General features: G+C 46.1%; 1 protein-coding gene across 3 annotated transcripts in view; it reads left to right on the top strand.

Annotated features, from left to right (window-relative positions):
• Positions 1-14,490, top strand: part of LOC135192868 (polycomb group RING finger protein 3-like) — a 669,299-nt gene that overhangs the window by 356,546 nt on the left and 298,263 nt on the right. The window contains exon 1 of one of the 3 annotated variants that reach the window (XM_064176245.1): positions 12,159-12,186. The exons of the other annotated variants lie outside the window; for them this stretch is intronic. The gene's annotated coding sequence lies outside the window, so the exon portion shown is untranslated. Of the gene's footprint in view, positions 1-12,158; positions 12,187-14,490 lie in introns of those variants that run through there. 3 annotated transcript variants of the gene reach the window in all.

Below are 14,490 nucleotides of genomic sequence, written 5' to 3'. Positions count from 1 at the left end.
GGATGGTAGCCAATGCTCTATGGGGTTGGCTAAAGGACTGGAAGAAGAATGGTTGGCAGAGGAAAGGAAAGCCTATTTGGTGTGCTGATCATTGGCAGGACATTGATGCACGGCTGGAGAGAACTCCAGTGAAGGTGCGGCACGTAGATGCACACATGCCTAAGAGCAGAGCTACTGAGGAACATCACCACAACCAGAAGGCAGACCAAGCTGCTAAGATTGCTCAAGTTGATACCAACTCTGAACTTGACATTGACCTTGATTGGAAACACCGAGGTGAGTTGTTCTTAGCTCGGTGGGCCCATGACTCATCTGGACATCAGGGCAGAGATGGAACATACCGATGGGCTCGTGATAGGTCAATTGACTTGTCCATGGATGCTATCACTCAAGTCATCTATGACTGTGACATTTGTGCTGCTATTAAGCAGGCTAAGCGAATCAAGCCCTTATGGTATGGTGATAGATGGTCAAAGTACAAGTATAGTGAAGCCTGGCAGATTGACTACATCACTTTACCTCGATCTCGTTCTGGCAAGCAGTATGTGCTGACGATGGTAGAAGCCAGCACTGGATGGTTGGAAACCTATCCAGTTCCACATGCTACTGCACGTAACACCATTGTTGGTTTGGAGAGACAGATCTTGTGGAGACATGGAACTCCAGAGAGAATTGAGTCAGACAATGGTACTCATTTCAAGAACAATCTTGTGAAAAACTGGGCCAAAGAGCATGGTATTGAATGGATCTATCACATACCCTACTATGCACCAGCTTCAGGGAAGATTGAACGCTACAACAGTTTGCTGAAAACCACCCTAAAAGCCATGGGGGGTGGAACTCTGAAAAACTGGGACAAACATTTAGCAGAAGCTACTTGGTTGGTAAATAGTAGAGGTTCAGTAAATAGAGCAGGACCTGCACAATCAGATTTGGTCCAAACAGTAGACGGTGATAAAGTTCCTGTTGTACGTGAAAAGAATCTGTTAGGGAAAACTGTTTGGGTATTTTCTCCTTCGGGCGAAGGGAAACCTGTCCGAGGGGTGGTTTCTGCTGAAGGTCCTGGTCATACATACTGGGTAATGCAGGAGAATGGTGAAATCCAGTGTATTCCACAGAGAAATTTAACCTTAGCTGAGAGAGTTTAAATTCAAGCTGTTAGGAGTTTTCTGTTCTAGGTAACATCGGCGCCCAACACTGAGAGAATCTACGATAGGATCTACAGTACGTGAGCACGAACCCAACATCACCTGGGAGTCCCTGTTCTGAGCTTTTGAATCACCTACATCTGGTTGAAGTGTGAACTGAACTTGTATATATTGTTTTAGTGTAAATATTGATTTAGGTTAGATTGGATAATTCTCAGCGATACTCTGAGCGAAGTAGACAAGGGGTGGATTGTGCTAGTTTGAAGCAAGCTAGAATGTTTTGGTAACAGAACTAGATAACGGGCAGTGAAATGAAAAACAATTGTGTCTACTTCTCTCACAGTTACGCTGAGAACTCTGGGAAGAAGAAAGACTTCTTCTGCATTTTGTTTCTCACTCTTGCTTTTGCCTTAGACCTGGTCACATCTCATTAACCCTGCTCCTACTAACCTTGCTCCCTAACCTCTTGGCTGCACCTCTTTTCTTCCTGAGAACTGGGGTAAGGTTGAGAGGGCCGGGGGGAGGTGTTGGGGTGGTTTGAGAGCCCCTCCTGGGGACTCAGGTTTCTGGGAGGGGAGTTGTGCTTTTGTATTGTTTATCCTTTGTATATTTCTGTATATAATTGTATATAACTGTATATATTGTAAATAGCTGCTTGTAAATTCTGCTAGCTGTAAATAAATTGCTTCATCTATATTCCCAGGGTCCGTCTGAGTTAGCTGGGGCAAATACAAAGTGTGGGAGGGGCGGGGTAACCCCCAAACCATCACACCTATCTATTTCACCCAGAGTATTGCTGAGAAATATTCTGCTAATCTAAACCAATATTTACACTAATGAATATTACAAGTTCAGTTCACAGTTCATTCTGGCAATCTCAGATGTAGGTGATTCAAAAGCTCAGAAAACAGCAAACAGTTTGTCACCTCTCAGACGAGACAAGAAAAGGGACTCCCAGGTGACACTGAGTTCATGCTCACATACTGTAGATTCTCTCGTGGGTTGTGTCTTGTTGCACGCCAATAGTAGCTAGAACAGAAAATTCCCAACAGCTTGTATTATTAACTCTGAATTTAGACTCTTTCCGCTAAGGTTAGATTTCTCAGTGGCGTACACTGGATTTCACCATTCTCCTGCATTACCCAGTCGGTATGACCAGGACCTTCAGCAGACACCACCCCTCGGACAGGTTTCCCTTTGCCCGAAGGAGAAAATACCCAGTTTTCCCTTACAGATTCTTTTCAAGTACAACAGGAACTTTATAACCATCTACTGTTTGGACCAAATCTGAACGTGCAGGTCCTGCTCTATTTACTGAGCCCCTACTATTTACCAACGAGGTTACTTGTGCTAAATGTTTGTCCCAGTTTTTCAGAGTTCCAACCCCCATGGCTTTTCAGGTGGTTTTCAGCAAACCATTGTAGTGCTCAACCTTCCCTGAAACTGATGCATAATAAGGTATGTGGTAGATCCACTCAATACCATGCTCTTTGGCCCAGTTTCTCACAAGATTGTTCTTGAAATGAGTGCCATTGTCTCACTCAATTCTCTCTGGAGTTCCATGTCTCCACATGATCTGCCTCTCCAAGCCAAGAATGGTGTTACGTGCAGTAGCATGTGGAACTGGATAGGTTTCCAGCCATCCGGTGCTGGCCTCTACCATCGTTAGCACATACTGCTTGCCAGAACGAGATCGAGGTAGAGTGATGTAGTCAATCTGCCAGGATTCACCATACTTGTACTTTGACCATCTCTCACCATACCATAAGGGCTTGATTCGCTTAGCCTGCTTAATAGCAGCACAAATGTCACAGTCATGAATGACTTGCGTGATAGCATCCATGGATAAGTCAATTGACCTATCACATGCACATCGGTATGTCGCATCTCTGACTTGATGTCCAGACGAATCATGGGCCCACTACGCCCATGAGTTTGTATCAACTCAAGAAATTTTAGCAGCTCGATCTGCCTGCTGATTGTATTGCTGTTCCTCAGTAGCTCTGTTCTTAGGCATGTGTGCGTCTACGTGATGCACCCTCACTGGAATTCCCTCCAGCCATGCATCAATGTCCTGCGCACCAAATCAGCACACCAAATAGGCTTTCCTTTCCTCTGTCAACCATTCTGTTTCCAGTCCTTTAGCCAACCCCATAGAGCATTGGCTACCATCCATGAATCGGTGTAGATGTAAAAGTTAGGCCAATTTACACATTCAGCCAAATCAAGAGCAAGTTGGACAGTGTTTACCTCAGCAAATTGTCTAGATTCACCATCTCCATCTCTTGCTTGAGTAACTGTCCTGGTAGGACTTGAGACTGCTGACTTCCATCTTCGCTTATTCCCAACAAAATGACAGGAACCATCTGTGAACAAAGAATAATTCTTTCCCTGATCAAAGAGATCACCATAGGGAGGAGCTTCTTCAGCACGAGTAATTTTCTCCTCTGGAGGTTTTGTTCAGTCTGTGCCTTCTGGACAGTTGGTGATCACCTCCACCAGACCAGGTCGATCAAGATTACCCAATTGTGCTAGTTGGGTTATCAAAGCCATCCTCTTAGACTAAGTTGCATCTGTGGCATGATGCGGTGATGAACCTTTGCCCTTGAACATCCAGTTTAGAACTGTCAGTCTAGGAGCTAAAAGCAATTGTGACTCAGTTCCAATCACTTCAGAAGCTGCTTTCACTCCTTCATAGGCTGCAAGTATTTCTTTCTCTGTTGAGGTGTAATTTGCCTCTGAACCTCTGTAGCTACGACTCCAGAAACCAAGTGGATGACCACGTGTCTCGTTTGGACCTCTCTGCCAAAGGCTCCAAGTTGGACCATTGTCACTGGCAGCCGTGTACAGAATGTTTTTAATGTCCGGACCAGTTCGAACAGGTCTCAAGCCCACTGCATGGACTACTTCTTGCTTTATCTGATCAAAGGCTGCTTGTTGTTCAGGTCCCCACTCGAAATTGTTTCTCTTAGGAGTCACATCGTGCAGAGGTTTGACAATTTGACTGAATCCAGGAATGCGTAGTCTTCAAAATCCCACTGCACCCAAGAAAGATAGAGTGGCCTTCTTATTGGTGGGAACTGCCATGGTGGAGAATTTGTTGATCACATCCTGAGGAATGTGATGGCGACCATCCTGCTGCCGTACTCCCAGAAAATGAATTTCTTTGGCAGGTCCTTTGACCTTGTCTCTCTTAATGGCAAAACCTGCTTGCAACAGAATGTCAATGATTTTGTTACCTTTCTCGAAGACTTCCTCAGCAGTTCGGCCCCAAACAATGATGTTGTTCTTGAATTGTATGTGCTCTGGAGCTTCACCTTTCTCCAATGCATTGTGGATGACTGAGTGACACACTGTTGAACTGTGTTTCCACCCCTGAGGCAAGAAGTTGAACTGGTACTGGATTCCTCTCCAGATGAATGCAAACTGAGGCCTGCACTCCTTTGCTATGGGAATAGAGAAGAAAGCATTAGCAATGTCTATGGTAGCATACCATTTAGCCTCCTTTGATTCCAGCTCGTACTGGAATTCCAGCATGCCCGGCACAGCTGCGCTCATGGGTGGAGTCACTCGTTGAGGGCATGGAAATCTGTCATCAGTCTCCAGTCTCCGTTAGACTTGTGCACAGGCCATATGGGCCTGTTTAAAAGTGAATGAGCTTTCTCAACGACAGCCTGATTTTCCAGTTGACAAATCAGGTGATGAATGGGCAACAGAAAATCATGGTTATTGCTGTTCTGCTTGTGACGCACAGTTTGAGTAGCAAATGGCAATTCCAGATCCTCTATGCCATGTTGTCCCACAAATGCAGATTCATCAGAAAGTTCAGGTCTAATGGACAATTTCAATTTACCATTCTCAATCTCTACAGATGCTATTCCAGAAGCCCATTTGTGACCCTTAGGATCTTTGAAACAACCTTGTCTCAAAAAGTCAATTCCCAGAATGCAAGGCGCATCAGGACCAGTTACAATAGTATGTTTCCTCCACTCTTTACCAGTTGAACTAATTTGAGCCTGCAAGTTAGTTAACTCTTAAGATCCACCAGTGATTCCAAAAATAGTGATAGACTCTGTCCCTTTGCAATTGGATGGCAGTAAAGTACATTGAGCACCTGTGTCAACTGAAGCCCTGTACTTCTGAACTTCTGAATTGCCAGGCCACCTAATGAATACATTCCAATAGATTCGGTTTTATCCACTATCCCTTTCCTTCTCCTGACTGGAGAAAGGATCCCCCTAATGCTGAACATGGCCTGTGAGGTGTACACTATGAGTGGTGGTGTTGTGAGATCGAGGTAAAGTGATGTAGTCAGTCTGCCAGGCTTCACCATACTTGTACTTTGACCATCTCTCACCATACCATAAGGGCTTGATTTGCTTAGCCTGCTTAATAGCAGCACAAATGTCACAGTCATGGATGACTTGGGTGATAGCGTTCATGGATAAGTCAATTGACCTATCACGTGCCCATCGGTATGTTGCATCTCTGCCCTGATGTCCAGACGAATCATGGGCCCACTGAGCTAAGAACAGTTCACCTTGGTGTTTCCAGTCAAGGTCAAGATCAGAGTTTGTATCAACTTGAGAAATTTTAGAAGCTTGATCTGCTTGCTGGTGTTACTCTGTAGCTCTGCTCTTAGGCCTGTGTGCGTCTATGTGCTGCACCTTCACTGGAATTCTCTCCAGTTGTGCATCAATGCCCTGCCATAGATCAGTACACCCAACAGGCTTTCCTTTCCTCTGCCAACCATTCTTTTTCCAGTCCTAGAGCCAACGCCATAGAGCATTGGCAACCATCCATGTGTTGGTGTAGAGGCGAAGTATAGGCTGATTGTCACGTTCAGCCACATCAAGAGCAAGTTGGACAGCAAATTGACTGGATTCTCCTTCTCCATCTCTTGCTTCAGTAACTCTCCTGGTAGGACTCCAGACTGCTGACTTCCATCTTCGCTTGTTCCTAATAAGACAACAGGAACCATCTGTGAACAAAGCATAGTTCCTTTCCTGATCAGAGAGGTCATCATAGGGAGGAGCTTCTTTGGCACAGGTTATTTTCTCCTCTGGAGGTTTGGTACAGTCTGTGCCTTCCGGGCAGTTGGTGATCACTTTCACCAGACGAGGCCTATCAAGATGACCTGTGGGAATGAAATGTGAGAAGGAATAATAACAATCAAACTTCAACCCTGGTTCCCACTGCTGCAGTCTACCTTATTGAGCGGACATCTTGTTAATGAGAAAATCAAGGCATGGTGTATGTAAAAGACTGGGTTGTTCTTGCCTAATTATGCCAATGTGTAGGTGTATGCTCTATGCTCAAGACTATATAATGGGAGCCAGAACAATCAGTAAAGGTCTCTGGTAGAATTCACATTGAATCGTGTGGAATCCATGTGGCATTGCTCTGATCATACTGGTCTGTGTGGGCCTTGCCCACATTCTCCCGCAAACTGCTACATATGACGCCTGAACAATGACCATCATTCTCTAGGAGAGACTGTGTGGACAGCAGAAGGGTGAGAGAGAAGGGGAAGCGGGAAAGCCGACTGAATCCATTCACTGCCCCGGCAGCTAGTAAGGCGTATCCAAGAATTTGAGGAATCTCACCCTGATCAGTTGAGCGGTCAGGAAGGAGATTGGGGATCCACGCTCAATGAAGAAGAAATAGTGGTGAAAGCTCCTCCAAAATTTTTCTCTCCCTGAGAGGGTTATCCTACAACTGCCAGACTTTAAAGGCTCTACTTTGCTGGGCAAAAGAGCAATCTTTTTTCACCTGGGATGTGATGGGAAAAGCCCTGAGGGATGAAAGAAGCCAGAACTCCAGAGAGGCTGTAAAATGTAGGACTGTAACTTTGCTGATTTGGTGTGAATGTAACAGTATCAAGACAAATGCATGATTTGCCTTTAAGGAGAGAATAGGGAAAGAAATGGGAAGCACGTGGTTTGAAGCATGCCCCCCCTCCCTCTCTATCTCAGGTAGCATCACAGAATTCACTGTTAAAAAGACTTGGAAGATTTGAAAAAAACATGTAAAGCTGATTTCTCTGTTTAGGGTTTTCAGCTCAGCTTGCCCCTCCCCCCCCTCCCCCCTTCCCCTAGTCCTCCCCCACCACTTCACCTGGCTGCTGCTCTGGTTGCTGCTCAGCCTGGCTTGGGCCAGCCCCCCCCGACCCACCAGCGTGGCGGGGCCCACTCTCCCTCCCTATATTCTTGCAGTTTATTTTTCTACAGAGAAGTGTTTCACTCTTAAAGTGGCAGTGTTACATTTTTGTATTTTAGTGGAAGTATCTTGCGAATGCAAATCCTGATAACATTTTCAGTTTTTGATTGTAATAGATCTTAGAATTTAAAAGTTACAGGAAAAGATGTTAAGTGCTTGGTAATTGTAATAGAATATTATATCTGGAATAAGTTTGGAGTAATTTTAACAGGGTAAATTGATAGATTAACATTTTTTCTTTTAGGTTGACCAACTTAAAGGATTCTTTATTTTTTTTTCTGGATGCCATGGTATTTCAAAGGAGCTCCATAAATATAACATTTTTTTTCTTTTTCCTTTGGGGTTTATTTTTTCTGTATTCAGAATTGATTCAATGGTTTAACTTTTCTTTCCATTAATAGATTTCTAGCATTAGTATAGAATCATAGAATCATAGAATCAACCAGGTTGGAAGAGACCTCCAAGATCATCTAGTCCAACCAGCCCTATCCAATCAACTAGACCATGGCACTAAGTGCCTCATCCAGTCTTTTCTTGAAGACCACCAGGGACGGTGCCTCCACCACCTCCCTGGGCAGCCCATTCCAATGGGAAATCACTCTCTCTGTGAAGAACTTCCTCCTAACATCCGTCCTATACCTACCCTGGCACAACTTGAGACCGTGTCCCCTTGTTCTATTGCTGGTTACCTGGGAGAAGAGGCCAACCCCCACCTGGCTACAATGCCCCTTCAGGTAGTTGTAGACAGTAATAAGATCACCCCTGAGCCTCCTCTTCTCCAGGCTAAACAGGCCCAGCTCCCTCAACCTCTCCTCATAGGATTTGTGCTCCAGGCCCCTCACCAGCTTTGTTGCCCTTCTCTGGACATGTTCCAGCACCTCAACATCCTTCTTGAATTGAGGGGCCCAGAACTGGACACAGTACTCAAGGTGTGGTCTGACCAGTGCTGAGTAGAGGGGAAGAATAACCTCCCTTGATCTACTGGCCAAGGCTGAGAGTATCTAATAGGGATATTATAGAATAATTTTTAAGGATTTTTCTTTATGTCAAAGGTAGCACTATAGGACAAGGATCATGTCAAAAAAGGGAGAGGTAACAGGTCTTCTTATGATACACAGGCAAAGTTAATATGGCAAAGATTATCGGATTCAGTTTTAACATAAACATTGAGATTTCACTTGCAGCATGCCAGATTAGGTACTGGCTTTCTATAGCATATACATAAAACAAGGTCACTGTGATGGTTTGGGCATTAACCCCCCCCCCACACACACACTTTTGAATTTGCCCCAGCTAACTCAGACGGCCTCTGAAAATATAAATGAAGCTATTTATTTTACAGCAGCAAATATACAAGCAGCTATTTACAGTATATACAGTTATATACAGAAATATACAAAGGATAAACAATACAGAAGCACAACTCCCCTCCCAGAAACCTGAGTCCCCAGGAGGGGCTCTCAAACCACCCCAACACCTCCCCTTGCCCTCTCAACCTTACCCCAGTTCTCAGGAAGAAGAGAGGTGCAGCCAAGAGGTTAGGGAGCAAGGTTAGTAGGAGCAGGGTTAATGAGATGTGACTAGGTCTGAAGGCAAAGGCAGAATGAAAGACAGTATCACAGTATCACAGTATCACCAAGGTTGGAAGAGACCTCACAGATCATCAAGTCCAACCCTTTACCACAGTGCCCAAGGCTAGACCATGGCACCAAGTGCCACATCCAACCTTGCCTTGAACTGCCCCAGGGACGACGACTCCACCACCCCCCCAGGCAGCCCATTCCAGTGCCCAATGACTCTCTCAGTGAAGAACTTTCTCCTCACCTCGAGTCGAAATTTCCCCTGGCGCAGCCTGAGGCTGTGTCCTCTTGTTCTGGAGCTGGCCACCTGAGAGAAGAGAGCAACCTCCCCCTGGCCACAACCACCCTTCAGGTAGTTGTAGACAGCAATAAGGTCACCCCTGAGCCTCCTCTTCTCCAGGCTGAACAACCTCAGCTCCCTCAGCCTCTCCTCATAGGGCTTGTGCTCGAGGACTCTCACCAGCCTCGTCGCCCTTCTCTGGACACGCTCGAGCATCTCAGTGTCCTTCCTAAACTGGGGGGCCCAGAACTGAACGCAGTACTCGAGGTGTGGTCTAACGAGTGCAGAGTACAGGGGCAGAATGACCTCCCTGCTCCTGCTGACCACACCATTCCTGATGCAGGCCAGGATGCCACTGGCTCTCTTGGCCACCTGGGCACACTGCTGGCTCATGTTCAGGCGGGTATCAATCAGTACCCCCAGATCCCTCTCTGTCTGGCTGCTCTCCAGCAACTCCGTCCCCAGCCTGTATCTCTGCATGGGGTTGTTGTGGCCAAAGTGCAGCACCCTGCACTTCGAGCTATTGAATGCCGTCCCATTGGCCTCTGCCCATCTGTGCAGGCGGTCAAGGTCCCGCTGCAGAGCCCTTCTGCCCTCCAACTCAGTCACATCTGCCCCCAGCTTGGTGTCATCTGCAAACTTGCTGATGACTGACTCGATGCCCTCATCCAGATCATCTCTGAAGATGTTAAAGAGGATGGGGCCCAGCACAGATCCCTGAGGGACACCACTAGTGACTGGCCACCAGCTGGATGTGGCACCATTCACCACCACTCTCTGGGTCCGGCCCTCCAGCCAGTTCCTAACCCAGCACAGAGTGTTACCATCCAAGCCATGGGCTGACAGCTTAGCCAGCAGTTTGCTGTGGGGGACAGTGTCAAAGGCCTTGCTGAAGTCCAGATAGACCACATCCACAGGCCTCCCCACATCCACCAAGCGGGTCCCCTGATCATAGAAGGAGATCAGGTTAGAAAGGCAGGATCTGCCCTTCCTAAACCCATGCTGGCTGGACCTGAGATCTTTGCCATCCCTCAGGTGCGCAGTTATTGGCCCCAAGAGAACCTGCTCCATCAGTTTCCCTGGCACTGAGGTCAGGCTGACAGGTCTGTAGTTCCCAGGTTCCTCCATCCGACCCTTCTTGTGGATGGGGACCACGTTGGCCATTTTCCAGTCTCCTGGGACCTCACCGGTGAGCCAGGACTGCTGGAAAATGATGGAGAGTGGCTTGGCCAGCTCAGCTGCCAGCTCTCTCAGCACCCTGGGATGGATCCCATCTGGTCCCATGGACTTGTGGGTGTCCAGATGACACAGCAGGTCCTGAACTAATTCTTCATGAATTTCCAGGGGAACACACCGCTCCCCGACCCCATCCCCCAGTTCAAGAGGCCACTTGCCTCCTCCTCTTCCCTCCTTACTGTTGAAAACTGAGGCGAAGAAGGCATTCAGGACCTCTGCCTTTGCTTCATCATCAGTTATAGTGTTCCCCTCCTGGTCCAGTAAGGAGTGGAGGCTCTTCTTGCCCTTCCTTTTAGCATTGATAAATTTATAAAAGTGTTTTTTGTTAACTTTCACGGAAGTGGCCAGCCTAAGTTCTAGCTGAGCCTTAGCCTCTCTAATTTTTCTCCTACATAGTCTGGCTACCTCCTTAAACACGTCAGGAGAAGCCTTCCCCTCCTTCCAGAGGCGATACACCCTCTTTTTCTCCCCCACTTCCTTCAGGACCTCTTTGCTCATCCAGGCTGGTCGCCTCCCCCTGCGGCTCATCTTTCGGCACGTGGGAACTGCCAGTTCCTGTGCCTTCAAGAGCTCCTGTTTAAAGTAGGTCCAACCATCCTGGACCCCTTTGTTCTCGAGGACTGCTGCCCAGGGGACATTGGAAATAAGTTCCTTGAGCAAATTGAAGTTTGCCCTCCTAAAGTCCAAGACAAAATGGAGAATGTTTACTTCTTCTTCCCAGAGTTCTCAGCGAGACTATGAGCAAAGAAGACACAATTGTTTTTCATTTCACTGCCCATTATCTAGTTCTTTTACCAAAACATTCTAGCTTGCTTCAAACTAGCACAATCCACCCCTGTCTACTTCGCTCAGAGTATCGCTGAGAATTATCTGATCTAATCTAAACCAATATTTACACTAAAACAATATATATACAAGTTCAGTTCACACTTCAATCAGATGTAGGTGATTCAAAAGCTCAGAACAGGGACTCCCAGGTGACGTTGGGTTCGTGCTCACATACTGCAGATTCTCTCGTAGATGCTTCCAGTGTTGGGCGCCGATGTTACCTAGAACAGAAAACTCCTAACAGCTTATATTAGACACTCTGAATTTAAACTATCTCAGCTAAGGTTAGATTTCTCTGTGGAATACACTGGATTTCACCATTCTCCTGCATTACCCAGTAGGTATGACCAGGACCTTCAGCAGAAACCACCCCTCGGACAGGTTTCCCTTTGCCAGAAGGAGAAAATAACCAAACAGTTTTCCCTAACAGATTCCTTTCACGTACAACAGGTACTTTATCACCGTCTACTGTTTGGACCAAATCTGATTGTGCAGGTCCTGCTCTGTTTACTGAACCTCTACTATTTACCAACCAGGTAGCTTCTGCTAAATGTTTGTCCCAGTTTTTCAGAGTTCCACCCCCCATGGCTTTTAGGGTGGTTTTCAGCAAACCGTTGTAGCGTTCACTCTTCCCTGAAGCTGGTGCATAGTAGGGTATATGATAGATCCATTCAATACCATGCTCTTTGGCCCAGTTTTTCACAAGATTGTTCTTGAAATGAGTACCATTGTCTGACTCGATTCTCTCTGGAGTTCCATGTCTCCACAGGATCTGTCTCTCCAAGCCAAGAATGGTGTTACGTGCAGTTGCACGTGTAACTGGATAGGTTTCCAACCATCCGATTAATGGCTTCTACCATCGTCAGAAGATACTGCTTGCCAGAACGAGATCGAGGTAAAGTGATATAGTCAATCTGCCAGGCTTCACCATACTTGTACTTTGACCATCTCTCACCATACCATAAGGGCTTGATTCGCTTAACCTGCTTAATAGCAGCACAAATGTCACAGTCATAGTTTGTATGGCAGAGATTAGGCCAGAAAGTGACAAGCTGTCCTCTATCTGCCTGAGCTGGTCAGTGAATTCACCAACAGTGAAAGATCTTCCATTATCACACCTTGATAGAAATTTACTGGCCAAGATGTTAGCATAGGATGAAGGAGCAAGCTTAATAAGCTTCTTCATGAGACCTGTTCCCAAAGGAATATCCTCAGGCTCATGAGTGCCATGATCTCCATAAAGCACTTCCTTCACAGCAAACTCCTTCAGAAGCTTAATTCCCTGCTCAATGGTGTTCCACTTCTTGGCAGCCCATGGCAAATCATCTCGGGAAGGATATCTCATAGCCACAGCCAAAAGAAGGCGTGTCCACAAGCTAACCCTACCAAGAGGACTTGCCAGGTATTTGTCCACTCCACTCTCCTTGGTGAGTGGTCCCAGCTGCTTGGCAGACTTGTCTCCTACCTGCAGAGCATTAGCACCAATGCCACGGCATCTCACTAGCCAACTTAGGATTGGCTCACCTGATTCCCTTGAATATTCCTTTCTAACTTCCCTGACTTCTCTGAGAGGATCATTGGAGTCCTGGATGTCATCCTCCTCCTCTTCCTCCTGTTGATCTGGTTGTCCCTGGCCTAACAGAACCTTCCTCATAGCACTCTTAAACTCATTGGAACCATCCTCTCTTTTGGCAGCCAACCTCACAGCACTCTTCTCATTTGAGTATTGATGTCTCAGCACATTTGCGAGGTCTCGCAGACTAACTACCTCCTCTTCCTCCTCTTGCTGATCACCAGAGGTCCCCTCTCTTACATCCTCCTGTGAACCACACTTTGTCTTAGCTTTTGCCTTAGCAGGTGCCAGAAGGGCCTGAGCAGCAACAGACTTGGACGTGTCTTCTGGAGGGTTTGAATCATTAGGGGTCTGACCTGGAGCTTGTGAGTTCAGATCTGCCTTACTTTTAGTAGGGCTCTGATTCTGGTCTGCTGGCTGGGGGTTCGAATTGGCTGAGCTGGTGTCATTAGGATTTGGACTGACTGGGCTAGCATTACCAGCATTAGTGGGATTATTTGCCTGTCCTCCTGGGATGCCTGCCAACCCTGATGTGTTATCATTGTTGCTAGGAACATTCTGATTTTGGGTACCTGCCTGTATTCCTGGGACTCCTGTCAAACTCTGCGGATTGTTGTTTTTATCATTATTGTTTATGTTACTGGCAGGAACATTGGCCGTGTTCCCAGATTTTGGAGAGGAGGGTGGAGAGGCTGGCAAGGGGGAAGCTGATAACTGTGTTCCCTTGTTTTGCTGTGAACGAGACTGCTTCTGAGACACAGAATTTTTCCTAGTTCTTGCAGAAGCTGGTTTTGAATTTTTCACAAATAATGTCAAAATTAATATGAATATTAATCCCATGAGACACACATTAAAAATTGAGAGAATTAGAACAGTTTTGCACGAGCAATTTGCTAAACAAACATCTGGAATCCCAGTCTTAGGCTGAATTATTCGCATCAAAGACGGAGATAAAGCAGAATTTTGATTCATTGTCACATTATTGATGATTGCTCCCGTAATATTACTTGCAATATTCTCAGAGACATTAAAACCAACATAACCAAGGATAAAATCACCCCAGCTCCAGAACATGCTTGAAACTTTGGCTTTAGCCTTCTTATAAGCTAAATCAATAAAATAAGCAACAATTTGAGCCTTTATCCAACTAAATGCCAAGAAAACAAAACCAGACCAGACTAATGCCCCAAATACAATAGCTGCCTTATTAGCTTCATCTTAATTCCCAGAGTTAATTACCAGTCACTCAAAAAATCTAGCCCCACGTTGGGCGCCAATTAAAAATGTGATGGTTTGGGCATTAACCCGCCCCCCCACACACTTTTGAATTTGCCCCAGCTAACTCAAATGGCCTCTGGGAATATAAATGAAGCTATTTATTTTACAGCAGCAAATATACAAGCAGCTATTTACAGTATATACAATTATATACAGAAATATACAAAGGATAAACAATACAGAAGCACAACTCCCCTCCCAGAAACCTGAGTCCCCAGGCGGGGCTCTCAAACCACCCCAACACCTCCCCTTGCCCTCTCAACCTTACCCCAGTTCTCAGGAAGAAGAGAGGTGCAGCCAAGAGGTTAGGGAGCAAGGTTAGTAGGAGCAAGGTTAATGAGATGTGAC

The sequence above is a fragment of the Pogoniulus pusillus genome, chromosome W (genome assembly GCF_015220805.1).
Source record: "Pogoniulus pusillus isolate bPogPus1 chromosome W, bPogPus1.pri, whole genome shotgun sequence".
NCBI lineage: Eukaryota > Metazoa > Chordata > Aves > Piciformes > Lybiidae > Pogoniulus > Pogoniulus pusillus.
The sequence above is the reverse complement of the archived record's forward strand: the minus strand, read 5'-3'. Positions and strand labels throughout refer to the sequence as shown.